Source organism: Pinus tabuliformis, chromosome 8 (genome assembly GCF_031772625.1).
Source record: "Pinus tabuliformis cultivar Carrire ecotype Pingquan chromosome 8, CPIR1, whole genome shotgun sequence".
NCBI classification, from domain to species: Eukaryota; Viridiplantae; Streptophyta; class Pinopsida; order Pinales; family Pinaceae; genus Pinus; species Pinus tabuliformis.
In genome coordinates this window covers 784258075-784284505 of record NC_142294.1, presented here as the reverse complement: position 1 = coordinate 784284505, position 26431 = coordinate 784258075, and the positions used below count along the sequence as shown (strand labels likewise).

At 38.7% G+C, this 26431-nt stretch overlaps 1 pseudogene; it reads left to right on the top strand.

Moving 5' to 3' along the window:
* The first annotated feature begins 16697 nt into the window (after window positions 1–16697).
* Window positions 16698–17354, top strand: LOC149237928 (pentatricopeptide repeat-containing protein At4g02750 pseudogene; annotated as a pseudogene).
* The last annotated feature ends 9077 nt before the right edge of the window (window positions 17355–26431 follow it).

The window sequence follows — 26431 nt, the reverse complement described above, 5'->3', positions numbered from 1 at the left end:
GATTGATGTGTTCATAGGGTCTTTAAAGGATAATATCCAACATGAAGTTCGCCTTTGGGAACCTGATTCATTAGAGAAGGCATTCAGGTTAGCAAGAAAAATGGAAAGCAAAATTATGGCAACCAGGAAGCATACCACTCACAACTATAAAGACGGAAGTGTTGTTGCCCCTAGTCTTCCACAACCTATAAGGTTGACACCACAACAATTGGAAGAAAAAAGAGCAAAAGGGATTTGTTATAGTTGTGATAGCAAATACACTAAAGGTCATAAGTGTACTGAGAAGAAATTATTCTACATAGATTGTTAAGAGGAAGAAGAAAAGGAGCAAGAAAGGTCAAAAGAAGAGGATATACTCCAGGAACAAAGCCTAGATGAAGAAAAAATAAATCCGACCATATCTTGTAATGCATTGGCGGGAATTACCACTCCTCAAACCATCAAGATAGAAGGACAAATCAAAAAGAAAAAGGTAATAGTGTTGATTGATTCAGGAAGCACCCACAATTTTATTCATTGTAAGGTAGCAAAAGAATTGAATTTCTTCCTATATCCAGCACCAGAGTGTCAAGTGATGATTGCAAATGGAGGAACAATAAATTTCTCTGGAAAGTGCCATAATATCAAGCTATCCATGGGAGAATATGTATTGACTAGCCCAATGCTTTCCATTCCAATGGGAGGTGCTGATGTTTTACTAGGAGTCCAATGGCTACAATCCTTGGGTACAATAGCTTTTAATTTTCAAGAACTTTTCATCAAATTTTCTACGGAAGGAAAGGAAGTTGAATTAAGGGGTATTGCAGGGAAACCAGGAAAGATAATAAGCTCTAATGGTATGACAAAGCTTCTAAAAAAGGAGCAAAGAGGTGTAATTGCACAATTATGTTTCATCGGAATCATCTATTTCTCCAGATCTCCAAAAGGTCCTGGACAATCATTCGAAGGTATTTGAGACTCCCAAAGGTCTCCCACCTATGCGTGATCATGATCATTCTATTCATCTAATTCCAGGAAGTGTTCCTCCAAACATCAGGCCGTACAGATATCCCTATGTCCAAAAGAGTGAAATTGAACGTATGGTTGTAGAAATGCTAGAGGATGGTATAATTCAACCGAGTCAAAGTTCTTTCTCTGCTCCAGTAGTATTGGTGCACAAGAAGAATGGATCATTGTGCATGTGTCCGGATTATAGGGATCTCAACAAGCTCACTATTAAAGATAAGTTCCCCATTCCTGTCATTGATGAATTACTGGATGAATTGCATGGATCAATTTACTTCACCAAGTTGGATCTTCATTCAAGATATCATCAAATCAGAATGAAGACTGAAGACATTCCGAAAACAGCATTTAGAACTCATGAGGGTCATTATGAATTTTTGGTCATGCCTTTTGGCCTTACCAATGCACCTTCAACATTTCAAGGTTTGATGAATTCAATTTTCAAACCATTCCTTAGAAAATTTGTGTTAGTATTTTTTGATGATATACTAATCTATAGCAAGTCTTGGAAGGATCATGTTGAACATGTTGACAAGGTGCTACAACTATTGGAGGAGAAACAATTATATGCAAAAAGATCCAAATGTTTCTTTGGAGTCTAGGAGGTGGAATATCTGGGTCATATTGTATCTCATGAAGGAGTTAAGGTAGACCCTAGCAAAATTAAAGCCATTAAGGAATTGAAAATCCCAACATCCATAAAGCATCTACGAGGATTTCTCGGGTTGACAGGGTATTATCGCAAGTTTGTTAAGAATTATGGGAGAATAGCAGCACCTCTAACAACATTATTGAAGAAAGATGCATTTCCATGGACTCCGGAAGCAACAAAGGCCTTTGAACATCTTAAAGAGGCAATGTGCCAAGAACCGGTCTTAGCTACACTAGACTTCACAAAAACCTTTATTGTGGAATGTGATGCTTCAGGAAATGGAATCGGTGCTGTTCTAATGCAAGATGAAAGACCCATTGCTTTTGAAAGTCATCCAATCAAGGGAAAGTTTTTAAGCAAAGCTATTTATGAGAAGGAAATGTTGGCAATACTCCATGCACTTAAGAAATGGCGACCCTACCTAATGGGAAGACACTTCAAGGTAAAAATGGATCATGATAGCCTTAAATACTTTTTAGAACAAAGATTATCCTCTGAAGAGAAAAAAGGGTCACAAAGATGTTGGGTTATGACTTTGAAATCATCTACAAAAAAGGGAAGCAAAATGTGGTGGCAGATGCACTCTCAAGAAAGGATGAGGATGTGGAAGCATTGTTGTGCGCCATTTCTATTATCCAACCAGATTGGATAAATGAAGCAAGGGAGGAATTGAAGAATGACGAAGAAGTGTGGGCACTTATTCGAAAGTTACAACAAGATTCTAGTACGTCTGATACATTTAGCTGGCAAAATGATTCATTATGGTACAAAGATCACTTATACCTCTATAAGAATTCCTAGCTAAAACAAAAGATTCTTATGGAATTGCACACTTCTCCCTTAGGAGGGCACTCAGGATTTCTAAAAACTTACCACAGGGTTAAGAAGGAATTTTTTTGGGAAGGCCTTAAATCAGATATTCAAAAGTTTGTGGCGGAATGTTTGGTTTGCCAACAAAATAAAGTTGAAACAATTAAGACACCGGGTCTATTACAACCTTTATCCATTCCAAGCCAACATTGGGAGGAGGTTTCAATGGATTTTATCACAGGTTTACCCAAGTCTGAGGGAAAGAGTGTCATCATGGTGGTAGTTGACAGACTTACCAAGTATGCACACTTTTTTGCATTATCACATCCATTTAAAGCTAGTACAGTTTCTACTGCATTTATGGAAACAATTCAAAAGCTACATGGAAACCCAAAGATTATTGTAAGTGACAGAGATCCCATTTTCACTGGAAATTTTTGGACAGAATTATTTTCTTGTCTTGGTACTTAGTTAGCTCATGGCTCATCTTATCATCCTCAATCTGATGGGAAAACTGAGATGGTAAACAAATGTTTGGAAGGATATCTTCGTTGCTTTGTATCTAATAAACAGACACAATGGGTCAAATGGTTGCCTCTGGCTGAATGGTGGTATAACACTTCCTTCCATACAGCAACAAAAATGATCCCATTTATGGCACTTTATGGGTATCAACCACCATCCATCACATCATATTTAAGAGAAAATTCTAAGGTTCAGGCAGTGGAACATCACATTGAACATCAACAACAAGTCCTCCAACTCTTAAAGGATAACCTCGTGTTGGCACAGAATAGAATGAAACAACAGGAAGATCAACATCGCAGTGAAAGAAGTTTTGATGAAGGTGATTGGGTATTCCTACGGCTACAAACCATATAAGCAAATGTCCCTTAAGCAAGCTAAGAAGTATAATAAATTATCACCAAAGTATTATGGTCCATACAAGGTGTTGCAAAAGATTGGTACTATGGCATACAAATTGGAGCTTCCTGCAGCTTCTCGATTGCACCCAGTTTTCCATGTTTCATGTTTAAAGAAGGTTATAGGTGACAAGCTCCCAGTTCAAACAATATTTCCAGAACTTGACGAGTAAGGAAAAATTATATTGGAACCGGAAGCAGTCACAGAAACAAGAACTCAATAGCTACGAAATTGATCAATTTCAGAGTATCTTATCAAGTGGAAGAACTTATCCGCTGAAGATTCCACATGGGAGGATGAAAATTTTATGCAGAAGTATCCAGAACTACTCAAGCGTTGAGGACAACACTTTTTTGAAGGAGAGGGGCATGTTGGGTCCCTATAATACTAGTGATTACCCCATTACTGTTGTAGTTATACCCCTTATTAATATTGTTGTGCCCCTATTGCCCCCATATTGTTATTACTGTGCCCCATAGAATCCCTCTATTGTTATTTTTGTGGCTTTATATTATTATTGTTAGGTCGGCTAGATTATATTGTGACTCCTTAGACTCCTATATATAGAAAGGAGGTTTTGTCATTTGAATCATCCAAGAATTGTTCATTTATGTAATGTAAAGGAGGTTTCCCCCTCGAAGAGGCTGAATTCTAAGGTGTTGATCTATCTTTTCAATCTTTTCTTGAGCTGGTTTCATAACAGAAGTACACATAGAATTCACAACAATTGTTCTGTAATTTTTGTAGATTGGTTGGACACGATGAGTGCACTTATAGAAGTTATGAGCTGATGATGGATAGAACTCCCACCTACAGTGTTTAGGCTAACTCGTGACCCCTTGACCAGAATGCAAGAGTGGCGCGAACCAGATTTCAGGGGTACGGGCAAGGCCGAGTTGGAGGAGGACCTAGAACAGGTCGTGGACAACTTATATGCTACAATTGTGGAGGGCCAGGAAATTATGCCTATGCTTATATGAATCCAACGCGTCCAAAATGTCTGTATTATACCTTGTTTGATCATGAGACGGAGGATTGTCCTACGTTGATAGCTAGGGTACACGACAAGGGAGTGCTACCACCTCCCCTGACTCAGAATCTGCAGATGATGAGGTATGAGCCACGCGAGGAAGATCCAAATGTGAATATTGTGCTCTAAAGTGGAATTACAATGGGAGATGATAAAGGCAAACAACTCGAAGATAGTACTTAGGTTCGCAAGGCTCCGACGAAAGAAGCAGAGTTTGATTTGGAGCGTGCTAAGGAAATCTTCATGGAAGCTAAGAAGATCTTCGCTGATGCCTCCAATTTAGGAAGCAAGGATATACTAGAGCTGGAAATGGACCCATCTATGCTTCTGATGTTACTAGGAACTTGCATGAAGCTACTGCATGACAGTAAGGCTGTAAAAGGATTATCGGAAATCATTAAAAAATGTGCTGGGACCGCGCCAGGAGAACTGTGTGTAGTCTGGAAGATTGGAAAGCATACGACGAGGATAGGAAGAGAAATGAGGTTAACCACATAGATTGGAGAATATGAGATGGACTAGGTAATTTTTTATTTAGTATTAGATATGAACGTTCTGCCGAAGCAGACATGGGAGTGCATGGGAAGGCCTATGCTACATTGGTCTCCTATATAGCTACGAATGTTGAACCAGCAAAATATAATACCTATGGAGAGGTTGAAGGGAATCACTGTGGATATTGGAGGAGTGAGCACGCTAACAGAATTTAAAGTAATAGAGACTATTGATGACAAAAATCCCTACCCCGTGCTCTTAGGAATCGATTAGGCCACTGACATGAATGGGGTGATGAATCTGAAGAAGCGCAAGATGATTTTTGAGAAGAAGTCTTGGTGCGTAGTTATACCTTTGGACCCTGCTGAGGGATCATGCTATACAGAGCTAGTGCATGACTATGAAAGTGACAATGATTTGGATTGCATCTACAAAATAACCATGCGAGAGAAATATTGGGTAAACCCCACCGTGGATGGACAGATCTCATGGGAGCGCTAAAGCTCCTGTACATCAGATTCAGATGAGGAGATAGAGCGATGGCAGAATTGGTTACACGAGGTAACCATGTTGAACTGTAATATGATGACAAGATCATTGCGCTGCATATCGACAAAAGTGAGAGATATCCCTACTTATGATGGATTAGTTGAGGTATATGCTCTCTTGGACAAATTTGAAAGGGAGGTGCTGAAAGAGCAACATTTCTAGGCTTTGAAGTGGGTACTACATGCTGCGCCCGCAAGGTGGTGGGGTACGCACCAAGGAATAATTGAGGACTGATGCGAATGTAGGAGAATGATGCACATGCATTTTGGGAAGCCTAAGATGCGACTAACAGATAAATACAATGGATGGGATGGTCTAGGCACACGTTTGTCTAGTTTAGTATAGGCATATGGTAAATAACTTGCGCGGATGCACATGGACTTCGCGTTGGGGAACATGGTCAATAAGCATGTGTTGGGGGGGTAATTTCGTAAATGGTCCCTCAACTTGGAACGACAGAATGTGGAAATAATGAGTGTGTAGAAAGTTACCCACGCAGAAGCATTTAACGAAGTGTGCGAAGCACTAAACTAGGTATATAATGCGCAGTGAAGTGATTAGGACTTGCGTGTACCAACAATTTTGTGGGCTTGTAGGACAACGTGAAAGAAACTTATGGGACAGATGCCTTCTAGGCTGGCTTATGGAGCAAATGATGTAATACTGATGGAATATATTATGCCTAGTCCGTGCATGGCAGCGCCCGTGGATATGACAGTTCGCAGAGCCTTGGAGGAAGGGATCGCACAGCTGGACAAGGAAGAACACTTGGGACCTAATGAAGAGATCCAATAGGGTGATCTTAGGCTCTAAGAACTCATGAAGGAAAGAGTTCGATTAAGGGTGAAAAGAGCCATGACAGAAGAAGAAGTCAAGAAGCTTGAAGCAGGAATAAAGAAGGACTTTCTTGATAAGAAAACTGTGGTGATAAAATAGGATGTGCATGATTACTTGACAAATTTGGGGACTACCGTCAAGAGTTGATCAGCTTGATGCCTTGGATTGGAGTGTATATTACTAGAGGGATCACCGATGGTGGTGCAATGCAGATGGTAAAGTGCACGATGCAGATACTAAAGTCAAAAGGCAGAATTTTCCCAAAAAAAGTGATTGATGGTTGATTGGAGCCGTATACAGGTGGCCCAACCACTTGAATAGCCATGGGAAGAATAGTCTTAGCACTCCTGGCAGTTGAAAGGAGGCGCGGGACTATATACTACCCTGCTCGAGAGCTGCGCGATGACAGGAATGCACGCTGGGACTACGCCAGAAGAACTGCGCGTAGTCTAGAAGATAGGAAAGCATGTGATGAGGACGGGAAGAGAAATGAGGTTAACCGCATAGATTGGAGAATATGAGATGGACCAGGTAATTTTGGATTTAGGATCGGATGCGAACGTTCTGTCGAAGCAGACATGGGAGTGCATGGGAAGGCCTATGCTGCAATGGTCTCCTATCCAGCTGCGAATGGTGAACCAGCAACAAGTAATACCTATGGGGATATTGCAGGGAATCACCATGGATATTAGAGGAGCGAGCACGCTAGCAGAATTCAAAGTAATAGAGATTGTTAATGACAAAAATTCCTACCCCGCGCTCTTAGGAATCGATTGGGCCACTAACATGAACGGGGTGATTAATCTGAAGAAGCGCAAGATGATTTTTGAGAACAAGTCTCGGAGCATAGTTATACCTTTGGACCCTACTGATGGATCATGCTATACAAAGCCGGCGCGCGACTATGAAAGTGATGATGATTTGGATAACATCTACAAAATAACTGCGCGAGAGAAAGATTGGGTAAACCCCACCGCGAATGGATGGATCTCATCGAAGCGCGAAAGCTCCCGTACATCGGATTCGGATGAGGAGATAGAGAAATGGTAGAACCGATTACATGAGGTAACCATGCTGAATTGTAATATGATGACAAGATCACTGCGATGTGTATCGACAGAAGTGAGAGATCTCCCTACTTATGATGGATTAGGTGAGGTAGATTCTTTCTAGGATAGATTTGAAAGGGAGGTGGTGGAAAAGAAACGTTTCTAGGCTTTGAAGTGGGTATTGCGCGCTATGCCCGCGAGGTGGTTGGGTACGCACCAAGGAAGCATTGAGGACTAATGTGAATGTAGGAGAATGATGCGCATGCATTTTTGGAAGCTTAAGATGCGATTAATAGATAAATACAATGGATGGGATGGTCCGCGCACGTATCTATCCAGGTGGGTACAAGCATATGGTAAATAACCTGCATGGATGCACATGGACTTCGCGTTGGGGAACATAGTCAATAAGCATGTGCTGGGGGGGAAATTGTATGAACGGTCCCTCAAGTTGGAATGACAAAGTGTGGAAATACTGAGTGTGCAGAAGGTTACTCACGCAGAAGCATTTAACGAAGTGTGCAAAACACTAAACAAGGTATATAATGAGCAACAAAGTGATTGGGACCTATGCGTACCAACAATTTTGTGGGCTTATAGGACAACGTGCAAGAAACTAACAGGAAAGACGCCTTCTAGGCTGGCTTAAGGAGCAAACACTGTAATAACAATGGAGTATATTATGCCTAGTCTGTGCATAGCAGCGTCCGTGGATATGACGGATTGCGGAGCCTTGGAAGAAGGGATCGCGTAGTTGGACAAAGAAGAACGCTTGGGACTTGATGAAGAGATCCAACAGGGTGATCTTAGGCTTTAAGAACTCATGAAGGAAAGAGTTTGGTTAAGGGAAAAAAGCACCATGATGGAAGAAGAAGTCAAGAAGCTTGAAGAAGGAATAAATAAGGACTTTCTTGATATGAAAACTGTGGTGATAAAATAGGATGTGCACGATTATGTTGACAAATTTGGGGACTACCGCCAAGAGTTGATCAGTTTGATGTCGTGGACTGGAACGTATATTACTAGAGGGATCATCGATGGTGGTACAATGCAGATGGTAAAGTGCACGATGCAGATAGTAAAGTTAAAAGGTAGAATTTTCCCAGAAAAAGTGATTGATGGTTGATTGAAGCCGTATACAGGTGGCTCGACCACCTGACTAGTTGAGGGAAGCACAGTCTTAGCACTCCTGACAGTTGAAAGGAGGCGCAGGACTATAAACTACCCTGCCCAGAGAGCTGCGCGATGACGGGAATGCACGCAGGAACGACGTGTCACAAGGTCCATGACAACACAAGTGTGGCTGCGCAAGTTGGCTGGAAAGTGACTGTTATAGTTACTATTCACAATGTGATGCTTGGTTTGAGATCAAATGGAGCGGGTGACAGGAATTTAGGGCAGGCATTATGGGCTAGATTTTGGAAAATCTACCGCCAAGGGAGCATTAATGAACCAGATTTGGGGAAAACAGTCGAATTCAAATTCAAAAGGCGTTATAAATTGCAAAGGGCTGCCCAACAAGAAACACTTGGCCATTTGAGAATTGAGCTACTGTGCACCCAGAGATCTATGAACCTAGATCCATTTGATTTGTTGAAGTTAAAGGCGTTGTTTGAGCACTTACCTAAGCTGTTGAGAGATTTGTGGAGTAGCAGTATGATCACACCAGAGGAAGCCATGGATATAGGCGAAATGACCGCGAAAGTGACCGCATAGGCCATAACAGTAGGAGATGCCCCTAAAAGCATTGGGATAGTCACGAAAATCCCTAAATCGTTGTGCACGCTGAGGCCCAAGAAGGATAAGTAGCCTATGATTCCGGTGCACATGTCCCCTCGAAACCCGCTAAGAACTAAACTGACCATGGAAGAAAATGGGAAAGCGGTTAATGTGGAAACCGATGAGGAGGAAGACCTTGAGGAAATCCTGGTGGAAGAGGAGGAGGATGGAGAAATGGAGGAAGAAACCGAGGGTGCAAACCCTCCGACCAGATTGCTCGCGTATGTTCCTCCATGGAAGGGAAAGGCAAAGGTGCCCAAGGACCTAGATGAGAGCAAGAGCTCTCTGTAGACTCCACTGCTACCTGATGATATCATTTTTGAAGGGGTGCACTTGAGATGGGTGATGAGTCTAAAGTTTGAAGACTGGGATCTCGCGGACCATGAAAATTTCCCACACTTGGAAACCACGCAGCTCATGAAGCCAAAGAAATACACTGCGGTGGTAGTTATAGAGTTGGAGCCGCACAAGTGGTTACGCGGGGTAGAGAAAGCGAGGTTGTTGAACTTTCTCTAGGTAACGCATTACCATCGCTCCCTAGTAACTATCTTTGTCATCAGGCAGCTACTCTGTCTTATGCATGATGGATGTTTGTAGCTGGAGGAGCCCATCCCCATCATGGACCACCTGATTTATAGAATTACCTGACTCTCTTGCAAGGGGGAGGACCCAGCGGATATTTCGAAGAGTAAGAGCACCGACTTGGCCATCGCGGAGGCCATGAAGGCAAAATTCAAGCTAGAGAAGAAGAAGAAAGGGTACGCGATCTCTAGTATCAACAACAAGGTAGTCAAAGTTGCGACCCAGATATTGGCTGGCAAAGTTATGCAGAAGTGTTGCACAGATGAGGTTTCCATGCTAGTGATAGCACTTATCACGTAGTGTGCAGAGGGCGTCCAATTTAATTGGTCAGAGTACTTGTGCAAGGAGTTCCTGGAGAATTTCCGTGAGGCACATGAATAGGGGAATACCTTCCAATATGCATGGCTTCTACTGTCCATAGTGCTGGTAGCTTGGGAGTTTCTTGAGGACAACCAGTTCCCCACAATTGTGCAGGACAAAGTCGAATGGGGTGATTCCCTTCACATAACCTACAAGGAAACTTAACTTTACCACGAGGTGCAGTCTTGTCTAGATGGAAAAGTTCCCCATTCGCCTAACTTACAGGGAAACTTAACTTTACCACGAGGTGCATGCCCCCCAAACTTCATTACATTCACCTAAGTAGGCTACTTGTGGCTATCAGGTGAATGGAATGAAGGTTCATTTACAAGATCAAGTGAAAGACTTGACTGGGATTTTATGAGATCTAATCAAAGACTCGACTTGGAACTTTTCTCTTGGGGAGCTTGTTTCATTTTTTAATGAGCTTGACACAAGACAAGGAACTCTGCTCAGATTCCTTGTTTCATTTTTTAACGAGCTTGACACAAGACAAGGAATTATGCTCTGATTCCTTGTTTCATTTTTTAATGAGCTTGATAGAAGACAAGGAACTATGCTCTGATTCCTTGTTTCATTTTTTAACGAGCTTGACACAAGACAAGGAATTATGCTCTGTATTCCTTGTTTCATTTTTTAAAGAGGTTGACACAATACTAGGAACTATACTCATACCCTTTGTTCACGACCCATAAGAGGTCATGACTTCCAAGAGGTTCTCATCAGATGGGAGAACAATGCTCTGGAAGGGATTGTTAGAGAGATTTGGTTCCAATGCCCCCAGTACATAATGTACAACATCACAGAATTGATCATCCATTGATGTAGGCATGGAATGGGTTGCCACATAACTAACCCATGGTAGGGATGATACCATTGGTACAAAAGTACCACTTAGGGAAGATGGTTGACTGAAAGCCATATTTGTACCGTGAAATGAAAGCTGGTCAACGGTGACAATTTTTCCTTCATGCGAAAAACAAGTCACTTGAAAGAGTGTTGAAACAATAGCTTCCATGTCATAAACATAGTTGTGCCCAAGAAGTAAATTGTAATCTAAAGGGCTCGGGACTACCATCACATTCAGATAAACGATTTTTCCTCCCAAAGTAATAGGAGTTATAGGTTGATATAGTTTATAGTGTTATCAAGAAAGGTACTACAACTGTTAAGGGTCAACATGTTCAATAGAAAAATGTTATACTGAATGTTAGAGATAATAGTGGTTATAAGAGATAGTGATTTATGGAAGTGGTTACAAAGTTTAAAGTTTAAATAGTGATGTTATAGTGGTTAAGGGTTAGATATATTTAACAGTTTAAGTGTTATATGTGAATAAAGATATAGGAGTTTGAGCAATTGCAGGTGTTATGGGATATATAGACTAGGATTTTATAAGTATTGAAGATTATGATTCTTAAAGGTCATTGAGATTAAGCAATTATATAAGTATTAAATATTATGGTTCTTAAATATCATAGAGATTAATGAGTTTTATATGTATGGAGGATTATGGCTCTTAAATGCCATCGAGATTAAGGGTTATATAGTCCATAATGACTAAGAAGTGATAATAGCTATGATTGATATATACTGAATGTTATCATGTTATGAAATAACACAGGTCATATGTTAAATTGGTGAAGGTTACGTGTCTATAAGTTAGAAGTTATAGACTACGTGTTAGCTTTCATGTACTCATAGTCATAAAGATTAGAATTTATAAGGATCTAAGATTATATTGGGGATTAGTATAAGTTAGTGATAAGGTGCCATAATTGATTTGGGTTTTATGATTTACAAGTTAGTAAGTACATACAAAAAAATGAGAGATCATAAAAATAGTAAGTATTAAGAATTAGGCATTAACAAAAGACATAAATATAATAATTATTTAATAGGACATTTTAAAAATTAAATTGGTCTCATACTTATTATTACACCGTAAGGCGTTCCCATTTGAAATGAATTGCCCTAGTCGCCACCGTGTTCTATTGCTGACCGTCGATTTGTGGTGTTAGACGATTGAATGAACTGTGATCGTTGATCCAAAACTGTTCAACTGAACGGTTAATGAGGAAGCGAAACTGAACGGTTAATGAGAAAGCGGAAGCGGGACGGACGCACCGCCAGCTTCGCAGCTGATATGTGCTTGGCTCGCACTGCCAACTAGGGCTCTGCCTGGACTCGACCTCTGGTTTTGCTGTCAATCTTGTTGTTGGTAGGGTGTGAAGACACAGACAGTACGTCGTGCAGGCGGCGGAAGATCGCGCGTTCGAATTCCAGTAATTTATGTGTTACTACTGGTGTCATGAATTTCATATGTTTTCCCCTTTTATTTTCCTTATCGATTTCGACCATATTATGATAACTGGGGTTGGAGTTATTATAATTATCCTGAATCACCGACGGGTTTGTTTGCATTGCACATTCTTTTGTAAATACTGCAGATGTTAGGAGAAACCTTGAGTGTTATTGAGGTACTGGTTTCTATTCCAGGTTTTGTTAGAGAGGCTGGAACTCGGGTTTTACTCTTTATATCACGCATTGAAAATCCCTTTGTGGCGAAGTTTAGTAATATTACTGTATTTTACTGCACTTGGAAAACTGTTAAATTGTGTGCTGAAGATTACAAGTGATGGAATAAACAATTCCTTTCATTTTATTCTGATCAGCGAAAACAATCGCTCCCTGGCTTCGGAAAATATGCTCTGGTGTCGATGGTTGAACTGCATAATACAGACTTTCTTTGGCTTACGACACAGGCCTGTTAGGTTTCTATTTTGCACGAACGTAACCCCATCCTTTTTGACATGTCCCCATCCTTCCTTTTTGACGTGCCATTTGAATGGGGCAGGGCACAACCAGAACGGAACCCTGGCGGATGGCTTAACTCACTAATGGTCCATTAGAAATAACCCGAAATTGTGTTATAAGTGGCGTTAAAAGTTTTGGAAAATGCTAATTTTGATTGTTGGTATCTTTTGCTCAACAGTTGGTTGGTATGACTTCTGTCCTTCTGCAGAAGGACAGTAAATCTGTCATCAAAGATTAGACTGACCCTGCAACTGTGGAATTCCCTGTCAGGTAAAACCCACATGTTAACATGCACTAAGCTTCCTAGTTGCACCGCAAAGCACATTCAGTTTCGCTTGGGGGGCAGGTTTGAGGAGTAATGATTCCACCAAATTCTTCTGCAGCTTGCACCCTTCTTCAGCACATTTTGACGTGTCATTATGGTGGGGTGGACCACATTTAGAATGAAACAATGGGAGATGGTCTAATGTTCTGTCAACCTCACCAGCGAACCAATGTCCTGTTGGTGAATCCACACTTGATTTTGGAAAAAAAGAAACCTAATATTGTCTTCTGTGATCAAGGTAATGTCCTTCCTCAGGCAGAATCCACACTTGATTTTGTAAAAGATCTTAAGAGTAGCAACTGTGGAATGCAGAGAGAGTTAAGGAGTTTGGATGTGCTCCTGGCATGCCATGTGATATAGAACTTTAAATACTTAATTAGTGCAATAAGTTAAAACATGATATGTTCTCGGAGCCAACTTAGATTAATGAAAATCTATGGAAGCAGGGGCAGTGAAATTGGATAGCATAAAGAGACTGGGATCTCTTTGATTGCACTTATGTAGAAGCCATATAATTCTGACATGAAGCACACAAAGATTTTCTGGCACCAACCAAAAGAAGCACCAACCTCCTAAAATGATTTTTTGGCACCAATCAAGATGAGGCACCAACCTCTCAAGAAATATAGGCACCATCTTGATAAATGCTTAATAGAATTCCTTGATGATGACTTTAGCTTAGTTTTGTACTGCTCCTCTATTCTGTTTATGTTTTGCAGTGAGATAAATTTCTGCCTTGATCTACTTTTTTTTCTTTCAAATATCATTTTCATCTTAAAATAAATCTAAACTCCTAAAAACAATGCTCTGTAATTAAAATTCCCATCAATCAAATGGAACTATAAATTCCAACAAAGTTCTTACTAGATTTAAAAAGAATTTGTAGAGTTTTACACTATTTAACTCACTTCTTGACACTTCATTAATCATCAACCATGCATTTGTAATTAGTCCATTTGCGTACTAAAAAGTCATCGAGCCTATCAACAAACTCATCCTTGCCACCATGTCCTCTTCATCCTATAATTCTTGAAACCAGGAGCAGAAATTACAGTAAAATAATAGTGAACTGCCTAAATTTGTACTTCGCATATATCAGAGCCCAGGTTTGGGCCTCAATAAAAGGAAGGCCTCGTACACAGAGAGAACTGCAAGAAAAAGTTTTCCATTTAGATATGAAGGAAACTAACATACATGTCTGCAATATTCCACCCTAACTTCAGATTCCAGCACACCACCTTCACAAATAGTGAGACCGGGCCAGCAGAACAATGCCAATGTAGAATCACTGATAAAAATACCATATGCAAATCACAGAAAATAATCACAGAAAACAGAAGCTTATAAATCCATCTGTAGCATCCACCCATGCTATTATGACAATTGGCAACAGATGGGTGGGGCACTAGGCCATGGATAGGAATTCAATTAAGCCAAGGATGGATACTCACAGATGGGAATGGTATTAGGCAAAAGATAGATATTCATACATAGGTATCCAACCCTGATTAAGAATGGAAATCATAGATGGGTATATGCTTGCATTCTGAGATAGTCATATTACAGACTAGGGATGGAAATTCAGAGTTGGGTATGAATGGGACCAAGTATGGAACTTTATAAATTGGTAGACTGCCAGAAACCTGATAATTATATTTTATAGACTGATTAAACATAAAACTTTGATTGAGACATCAATTAGATTATTTGACTATGCCAAGGATGGATATAGAAAGATGGGCATGATATTAAGTTAACTGGGGATGGATATCCAGAAATGGGTAGTGCATTAGGCTGAAGTTAAACAAATTTAGGATCCACTGAAGCAAGTTTTGTATAGACTGATTCATATTTGTGTAGTCACTTTATAAAATCCATTTGAAACCCAATCTTTTAGGTAAACAGGGTCTATATTAGCTAAAATGCACCTTCAAAGATAGAAAGAAACTACAACTCACTCGACAGCAAATATTAGTAGTAAAGGAACATGGAAAGCCCATTTCCACTGCTCAAGCACTGATCAGTTTATTTATTTGGCACTGAGAAGCAGACATGAATCCGACTTGAATGAACAGGGCGACTGATGTTTGTACCTTTAAAAGCACCTTGTGTGGGGAAAATTCCTAACATCTATTGGACACCATCTATGGTTTGTCATTGAAAAGGAATTCTTGGTGGAGGTGATGTGGGCCTTCTGAAAGAACTTTGAAACCTACATTGCCTCTACGGCTTTATGAATGCTTTCTTCTAAAGGCGATGGGGTATATTCGTTTCAGTAGTCCAATCTTTTCATGGTTTTTTGCCGAAATGAATCAATCAAATTCCCATAATCCGCTGTTGGACCCCTAACTTGTGGCCAGTAAGCTCTCACCAATCCATCCCTTGGTTACAGTGCAGACTTTACTATTCGGTCTATTTCAGGGTCTACCCTAAGTTTAGTTCAAACGCCCCGCATTTCCTGTGAATTTTTGTTTCAATTTTCTAGAAATCCGAAACACTGACTCCATCCCAGAACATTTGAAATTTTGTGCAACTGCTAACTACCCCATGGGGATTCGGGGATCTCTAAAATTATCGCGATGCCAGATATTTCAAATCAAGTAAGGTATCAAAAACTGTAAATCGATAATCCGAAGAAACTGATACGTCTCAGTGAGCGTTTAGATTATCCGAAAGAAACTTAAACGTCTCAGTGAGCGTTTAGATTAGGGCTCTATTTCATGAGGTTGACAAAGTATAGTATAGATAAAATGCTGCTTTTTTCTTACCCGATAGGTGAGATTAATAAACGATTTTACCTTGATATACTTGTAATTTCTATTGATTTGAGTGGCTGGATTCATTGAACATCATCAAGTACATTAGTTCACAGGAAACCCAAAAAGATAAGATGTTCATTGTCATTGAGTACATCATTACAATACATTTGGTGGAACTTTCACTTTGTGGGACAGTCTTTTCGTTGCTTAATAGGCCCACACCAACCCTCATCTACAAGATGTCAGGGTTTGTCTGAGTAAAAACATGAATTGTGTGTTTGACCTTTCCACATTGGTAGGCAATTGATGTTTTGATAGATAGAAGATGGACGCAGAAACATTTTGTTTTTTTTTTTTTTTTCCCTTTGTAATTTGGCGATATGATTTTTTTCATGAGACAGTGATGGGCTTTTATTTAAATTGTATGTTTTAATCCTAAAATGAATTTAGTGTCTTTTTTGTAAATTTATATCATAAAACTATAATTTTCTGATTTGTAAAATAGATAAAATATAAATAAATTTACTCTAAAAATAACAAACAAAAAAAATATGTAAGCAGAATACAAAATATATAATACTGAATATATTTGAATGTGGATGCAAATATATTTGAATACAACTCGAATTATCAGTCATATGCACAAAACCGAGGGACATAGTGCGAAGAAATAATTAGAAGTGGTTTTCAGTGCAATGTATTTTTGTGTAACGCGCTTCTGGACATGTATGCAAAATGTGGAAGCATAGACAAGGCAAATGAAGTTTTCGACAAAATACATGGAAAAGATGTGGTTTTATGGAATTCAATGATTGCAGGATATGCAATGCATGGATGTGGCAAGGAGGCCTTGAAACTATTTCAAGAAATGCAACAATCTGGTATGAAACCGGACAGTGTTACCTTCGTCAATGTGTTGTCGGCATGCTGTCATGCAGGCCTAGTGGATGAGGGCCGAAAGTACTTTAATTCTATGAGTCAATGTTACCAGATCACACCTGTGATAGAACACTATGGCTGCATGGCTGACCTTGTTGGCCGTGCTGGGCACCTGGAAGAGGTTAAAGACTTGATAAGCAAAATGCCAATAACCCCTGATGCTACAGTCTGGGGGTGTTTGCTTGGTGCCTGTATCATACATAACAATACAGAGTTAGGAGAATACGCTGCAGAACACCTTTTTGAGTTGGATTGGAAAAATGCAGCAACTTATGTTGTGCTCTCAAATATCTATGCTTCAGTGGGCCGATGGGATGGTATTGAAAAGCTGAGAAAAACCATGAAAGATAGGGGGATTAAACCAATGGCTAGATGTAGTTGGATTGAAGTCAACAAGCAGGTGCATTCTTTCCTTGCACGAAATGGGTTGCACCCGCTATAACATAAAAAGCTGGAACTAATCCATGGTCACAAAATAATTTTAAGCAGATCATTGCAGCATGATTTGTCCAGCATGCTGTGGAGAATCAGAGATGAAGTTTAAAGGGCAGGGTATTCCTTTTTATGGAAAAGGCTTTGCCATTGGGAAGAAGTTAACCTGTTAACTCCAAAAATCAATAATAATACTCACGGTCCAAAAAGTGAAAATCAAACCAATATCTCCTACCAATTGGAGTAAAATTCAAATGCAGCTTTTCTAATGGAGGGGAAATATTCATGATTGATCTATGAAGAGCGAAATGATAGTTGGAGGTTATTGAAGTCTTCAAATTCAATCCTCGAGGAGCTGAATCAACAAATTCTTTTTGCAGCGAGATTTAAGCATATCTGGGTTTTAACTAACAACACTTGGGGACAGGATGTTGGGGATCTAATAAGGAAGAGAGCTCCCTTATTTGCACTACAGATGAAATTGTTCATTGCGTGCAAAAGATGGCCACCATTTTTAGCATGGATGATATCTTTTTGAACTAAAGGGCATTCAAAATAACAAGCAGTAATCAAAAGGCTAGGAAATGTTTTCCATGTATATACTTTAAGTGATGTGCTATTTGCTAGAATCTAGGCATTTTTTTCCCTTTTCTAACTCCTATTAGATGGCATTATAAATGATGCGCTATTCAGAAGAATCTAAATACTTTTTCCTTTTGTAACTTCAGAGTGAAGCCCTTGGAGAAGAATGAAAAGTTGCAACCAAGATGAGATTTATCTTCAATAATTGTTGTAAATGAATCAATATGAATTAAAATCTCTAAAATTGGTACGACTTCATTGTAGTGTACTTGTAATAAATATTGAGTATTCTTTCAGAGTATGGGCTTGTTTATGCAAATGTGAAATATCAACCCCTGAGTACTTTTAACCTCTCTTAATCATTTACAAGCATTTAGCGATACATCATGGATTAATCCAACCCGTGCACGATTTCGCTAGCACCTGTGAGAGGCCACAGAGGCCATGTACAAGTTGTATATAGAAATCGATAGGCGAGATTAGTAAACAATTTTGCCTGTGACCCTCCCAGGAAAATTTGTAATTTCTATTGATGAGGTGTTGGCTTTGTTAGATCTCATCAATTATATTAGTTGATGGGATCCAAAAAGATGAGTTGTTGTCGATAACTTGATTAGCTCCAGAGATAACCTCCACAAACTGAGTTGGAGATTAATATTACATCATTGCAGTACTATGTTGCTTAGAGGGCACCTTTTCCAGACTACCAGTACACCATGGTAAATCCATGTCATCCCTCTGAAAGGCCAACTACAAGTTGTCTATGGAGCCCGATAGGTGAGATTAATAAATGATTTTACCTTGATATACTTGTAATTTCTATTGATTTGAGTGGCTGGTTTCATTGAACATCATCAAGTACATTAGTTCACAGGAAACCCAAAAAGATGAGATGTTCATTGTCGTTGAGTACATCATTACAATACATTTGGTGGAACTTTCACTTTGTGGGACAGTCTTTTTGTTGCTTAAGAGGCCCACACCAACCCTCATCTACAAGATGTCAGGGTTTATCTGAGTAAAAACATGAATTGGGTGTTTGACCTTTCCACGGTAGGTAATTGATGTTTTGATAGATAGTAGATGGACGCAGAAACATTTTGTTTTTTTTTTCCCTTTGTAATTTGGCGATATGATTTTTTTCATGAGACAGTGATGGGCTTTTATTTAAATTGTATGTTTTAATCCTAAAATGAATTTAGTGTCTTTTTTGTAAATTTATATCATAAAACTATAATTTTCTGATTTGTAAAATAGATAAAATATAAATATATTTACTCTAAAAATAACAAACAAAAAAAAATATGTAAGAAGAATACAAAATATATAATACTGAATATATTTGAATGTGGATGCAAATATATTTGAATTATCAGTCATTTGCACAAAACCGAGGGACATATTATGTAAGCTGAATATATAATATATAATACTGAATATATTTGAATGTGGATGCAAATATATTTGAATACAACTCGAATTATCAGTCATATGCACAAAACCGAGGGACATAGTGCGAAGGAGTTGATAAATCATTCTTAAAATTTATGTTTAATATTTTTTATTTTATAAAATTTTTATTATTATATTAAATAAAAACTTATTATATATATATATATATATATATATATATATATATGCCGTAAGGCGTTTCCATCTGAAATGAACTCCCCCAAATGCCCTTCTGTCCTAATCGTAGCCGTTAGATTTTTTGTTAGACGATTGAACAAAAATCATCCGTCTAATTTAATAAAAAATGTTTTAAAACATTAAAATACCCTTAAAAAAACTCCGCTCGACATCTGTGCGCTTTTTACGGAGGAGTTACAGGTAGAGTCCATTTGAATTCTTAGTGGAGTTTATGGCAATGAACAATGCTCTCCGCTCCACATATGTGCGCTTTTTACGTAGGAGTTCCAGGTAGAGTCCGTTTGAATTCTTCATGGAGGTTATGGCGATGAACAATGACGCCACTAGAATGCTCACAAGGAGAGAATTCCAGCGAAAGGAGCTCAGAGAAATGTGGCACTAGCGGCCTAAGGTCAATGGGAGCAGGCCCAGGGCTGTGGTGTTGCAGAGCTTCAAACCACCAATGTCGGAATGCCAGAGACATCCACCCTAGCTTTCAACAATGTCCATTCACATGTTGCTATTTTTCCACACACTACTATTATTTACAAAATATCCATATTCAAAATACACATAACTAATACTTTCAACTCTAACTCATTATCATCCACCCTTTCTTTCAACAATGTCCATTCACATGTTGCTATTCTTTCACAAACAATTATTATTTACAAAATATCCATTTCCAGAATACACATAACTAACTATTGCAATTGTAACTCATTATCATCCACCCTTGCTTTCAACAATGTCCATTCCCATGTCCCTATTATTCCCCACTCTATACATGTCCCTATTCTTCACCACTCTATGCCTTACGGCCTTTCCTTTGCAACATAAGGTGCAAATGCTAGTTATTTATATGTGACATTTTCTTCATTTTATAATTTAGAAGTTAGACATTTTAAAATTTAATACTATTATTTAGTATTTATTAAATTTTTATTATTGATGTGTAAAAAGGTTTCTAATTTTTTTTTATTGAATCTTCTGAATAAGTGCGGCGCAGTTTCCAAACGTTGTTTGTAAAAGAGACTGCTCCTCTGAAGAAGATAGATTAATCAAAACTGTGGTTGGAAAGATTAATCAAAGTCATCCACTTCGATTTCGGAGAGATACATACTATGTGAGCCCGATATAATTATATCAATGCCCACAGATCCTCCACTGCATTCACTCACAGCTGACGGGCTCGAACCCGGGTTGATCATGCTCTCTGTAGCACCCTAGATTGTCATCGATTTGAAGGATCAATCGGGGTGACCGATTTCGGAGCGATGATTTAGACTCCATACGACATGGCTGGTACATACTAATGCCCACAAATCCTCCATTGCGTTTACTTAGGGCTGAGGGATTCGAACCGGGGTCGAACATACTATCTGTAGCACCAGAGATTGTGAGATGAACGCCCTTTGGCAGATGAGCACCAGAGCCCAGCGTTGTTACAATAGTAGCCACAAAAATGCGAGGAGAAGAAAAGTTCGGAGCAGTTAGAGGAACAAAAATAGGAATGCCAATAGTTGTGGGAATATAAACATCTTAAAACAGAAATAAGTGATAGAGCCTATTGCCGGTGAGGGCCGAGCGCTATTAGACGCTCCAATCTGATACTCTGGTTCGACTCGGCCGTACATGGGATTCAAGCCAAACTGAAAGACCTAAGAGTTCCCGTCCTGCATCACTATTCACGCAGTACTGCATATGTGACTTATCTCGCAGGTTTTTCTGTCATACGCGACTAAATTCTGCAGATTATCACCACCTGATATGCTATTACGATCGCGTGATATGCGACCAGATATGCCAATTATCACTGGATAAACCGGTTATCACCAATTATCACTACTCGATGGGCAAGTTATCGTGGGATACGCGGGGTATCACCGCGGAATATACGGATCATTGCCGTTGTAAGCGCGTTATAACCTCTGGATATGTGAATCATCGCGGGATACGCGGTTTATTATCGCGGGATATACGGATCATTACCTGATAAGCGCGTATAACCTACGGATATGCGAATCATCCTCATATACGCGGATTATCACTGGTATATACGCAGATAATTACTCTGATATGCGAGTTTTAGTTCCATTTATGCGAGTGATTTGAGTTGGATATCTGTGTAATCATCGCAAAACATGCAGATTATGGCTGTTTATGCGAGTTATCCCAGCGATACGCGAATTATCAGCACGTGATACACGAGGTATCAGAGATTACGCGAATTATCTCCTAATACACGGTTTATCACAGCAAGATACGTTATAATTACGCGTTCCCTCCGCATTTATGCGAGTGCTTTCAGCCCGACATGCGAATAATCACGGGGTATCTCCCGGTTATGCGAGTGATCAGTGACTGGTTATGCGGGTTATTTCCGCTAATGCGAATCCTCTCTGCCATTTGTGCGAGTGATCGGCGCGCCTGCTTGGGTATTGCTTTGCTTGATTGCGTGATCCACCCAGCTGCTCGCGTATGTCGCGTGGGTGCATCCTAGGGTAAATATTTAGGTAGAGTAAATATTTAGGGTAATTAAATCTAGCAACTTCAATGTTCAAATGTTTAAAGTTGTTTTAAAGTTAATTAGTATTATTACTATCATAGTCAATTAAATTATTGATAAATTTTGATCAAATAGATAAGACTCACTTTATAACAATTCCATATAATTCATGGGGTTACGTCATATAGAATGGTCTCTTGGAAAATATGGTCAATAACAAAAATAAATTCATGTTTTCTAGAAACAAATCAGGATTAACCTCCTTCATTCAGTCATCCCAAATGATAAGTGTGAAGGTGAGTAGTAATTGCAAGAGGCATCATTTTCACGAAGGAAATAGAGTTGAAATTCTTAAGGTCAACTTAACCATACAATTCTTGACTTGTTTGTTATAAGAATATAATAACTCGTGATCTAGAGGTTTCTAAGTGCAATTCATGAGCATGAGTTGAGGTTTTGGTTCAATAGGTTTCTAAATGTTGATCACTTTAGTAGGAGTAGAGGAGTGGATTGTGGTTCAAAATATAATTCCTTAACACAGAGTTGGTGTTGAAGGGTATAATAAGTTGCATTGTTGTGAGATGTGGTCTCGTGAAAAGTATAATATTATGTATGATTAGAAATGGAGAGTTGCACCTAGAGCATGTAGAACACTTTAATGTGCTATTGTATAGCCTACCTTGAAACCACCAAATTGAAGTCATTTGAGCATAGGTCTTCACTATAACTACAATGATAGAAACTCTCCTTAAAAGAAACACAAAATGTTTGCTAACTTTGGTGATGGCATTAGAACTTGGTTGAAGTACCTCCTTTATAAGTTCAATCCAAAGATAATTGCATCTTTGAACCACATACACTAAGAAATAATTTTCCCACCATTTGGTAGGAATGCCATAAAGGTGACCTTCTACTTCAATAATTCAAATTTATCCTTAAAGTAAGTGGAAAATTCCCTAACTTGTTTTCCATCAAATGAGCATACAAAATAAGGAAGTGTCAACCTTAGTATCCCACTATAGAACAATAGGGGGTGGTGGTTAGGAAATGTTCATATTCATGTCTTCCACCTAAGTGGTTAGAGCTTAGATGAATTATTACTACTATTTGACAAAAACAATATTATTTAAAAAAAAATGAATTTTCATATCTATGAGGAAGACTTCCTTTCATTCATTTTATGAGGAGCCATGTGTATTTCCATTAGATTTTTTATTTTTGTTTTTGTTTTTAATAAGTGAATTATTTCTTGGGATAAATAAGCATTTAATATTGTTGACTTAATGAAGCATGCCCCTCTTATATATTGGCTACAAAAACTAGATATAGAGGGGACTAAATGCTCTTGCTTGTGTTTGTTGTCAAAGGTAGGAATGCAAGCTATAACACTAATTGATACATATATTGTTTGATATACTAATACTTGTATTAATCAAAATTTAAAAGCTTATGAAAAACTCAATTGACCTACTTTTATAGACAAGATGAATACTAAATAGGGATTATCAAGTTTGACCTTGTCACCCATTTTTAGTTGTATGTTAGGGTCCAACCTGAACCCCTTATTTACGTAATAAGCCCAAGGGGCCTAGTGAGAGTCATAGTTAGTGAGTTGAATCAATAAAGCCCATAAGTGATTATCTGCATTAATAATAATTGTAAGTGGTTTACCCACATTATAGAAAAGGGACCACAATTAGTTATAAACTGGTCATAGTTAATAAATAAAGTGGTTAACACGTGTTATGTAATGTACCACTAGTAGTTAAGGTTTTGGATTTCATTAAGCTATAAATAGTCTTAGGTAGTAAACTAAGAATCATCGAGTCTTATTGCAATTGAGCCCTGTTATGTTGTAGATTTCCCCCCTTGAAGAGGCAAGTGAACATTGTATTCTACTTCTGAATAATAAAAATATCTTTGCAGCTTGTCTCATTTCATGTGATATTTTGATGTTTCAGACTATATTGTTTTGTAGTTCTAGTATTCTAGTTTTCTTGTAGGTAAAGTGCATAACAAGTGGTATTAGAGCACTTTCCAGGGCAAGCTAGATGTACCTCCAATTTTCATAGAATTTTTTTTAGGATAAAGACATGTTCCAACTCTTTAAGCCATGAGATCTGTCATTGAGCACATAAACTTGCAGATTTGGGGAGGCATACACGTAGGAACTACAAGAGGTGGTCACAATTGTTGGACTCCCTCGTAACTCCTGTGGGTAACCCTTGAAGCTCTTATTGTTGGACTAAAAAATTCATTGACTTGCAGGTAGAGTGCATCAAAGTTATTAGTGGTTCAAAAATGATCACTAAGAAGGTATGGAATACAATCCATTATTTATAACCTCATCATAATAACTACCAGCAAGACATATGGTGCCTCATTTTTCCATTCAAATATTTTAATATTATTTCAGTTCCAAGAATTACCAATATTATAGCTGACACATCATCAAATGCAACAATATGTTTCATGCCTCAGAGAGATGGTTTACCTATTGAGTTATTTTATAAGCCCACAATCCTAAAAAATGTCACTAATTTCCATGTTTCCAATGATGATAAAAAAATATTCAAATTTCTCACCAACTCCAATATCTTCAAGGATGCAACCATCCATGAATCGAAACAAAACAAGTATCTAGAGGAAAAAGCTAAGTTGCAAGAGGAAATCCCATGCTTAAAAGTATTGTGTTGTTGGAAACACTATATGATCTGTAGGATATTTCAAAGGCCCTCCAAAGACCAAGACACAAAGATCGACAATGATGCATGAGAAAATAGACATAAGTATTGAAAAGGGTCCCAAGTTCGTAAATATTGGTACCCATTCTACTCCATATGAACTTCAATCATTTAGATAAATATTCAGGAAATAATGAGAGGCATTTCCGTAGATGTATAATGATATCAAGAATTACAACACCCGAATAATCCAACATGTGAATCTAACCACCCCCCCATATTTAGCCAGTTTCACTGGTCTGGTAGGGTAAACATGAGACAGGAGTTACTATAATATGAATCGTCCTCCTAGATCTAATTAATAAAGTGGAGAAACCCTTATGCTGAACACTAGATCTAGGTCACTCATATGCTGAACAACCACTCCAGGTGGCGAAACCCTTAGATGGAACCCTTTTTCTTTGCCCTAGGTGCACAAACACACCCAAAACAAGACATGACTGTAGATATAGGCCTCCAACTACATGCACAACACTACTTCCATGTGGTTAGAGCCCAATTTATCCAGTTCTGAGAATGTGTTTCGGAGATCAATACCACCTTTTCAGGCCTACCCCCAGACCACTACCTAGAATTGCTTAAGATTTTCTAAAATCCTATTTAACATGGAAGCAAAGCTAAACATTCAATCTCAACTAAAAATCTTGACCTAGACTGCCTAGAAAATAATAAACATTTCGTCAAACACATGGAAAACACGTAAGATACATGTCATAAATTTATATCTGATCATAAACGTTTGAGATTCATCTGAGAATCACCGAGAAGGCCTTTTTCCCTCTCCATATAGATACAACAATAGTTATTAGTCAATACATTTATCAATCAATCAATGAATAAATCATTCGTGACAAGAGGCATACATGATACATATCATATAACCAACATATAACCATAAAATAACTAACATAGAAACCATGGAAATTTAGACATAATATCTCCAACATAATCACTAAAAATATACATGAATCACAATATAAGAATAGCTCTTAATAACATATGAAATTATCAACCAAGTTAGGGACTTCCACATACCACTCGACCATATATTGTCCTAAAGCAAATCTCTTTCATCCTATTACCCCCACACCATATTCAAAGCATGAATGTGGGGTCTCATGGAATAAACCAAGCAAACCTTAACCAGTGCTTTCAGAGGCCAGACAACCTCAACCTTCAACTAGTGATTCCACCTCACGATCGAACATCACTAGCACCAACTAGATCGGTCTCTACCCAAGCTTTCTAGGGCTCCAGGAACTAGTATCTCAACCCACAACCTTCCAGGGCTCTAGAGTGTTTGTCCAAACTAGCTCCATGGACTAGTAACTCAACCCACCAAGGGCTCCAGAGCATTTGGCCCAACGTAGGCTCTAGGACTTGTAACTCAACCCAAGTTGTTCCAGGGCTTCCAGAGCGTTTTCTCCGACCCACAACCATAACGAATTATAAGCACTAATAAAAAAAATAAAATAAGAAAACCCACAACACCATGGCTATCCAGGAAATGGAAAGTCAAGTATAAAAACACTATTAATCCAGGAAATACTCCATGCTAATGATAGCTCATAACCACATGATCACATGCATGTGCCATGCATCCATTAACCAACAAGGATATCA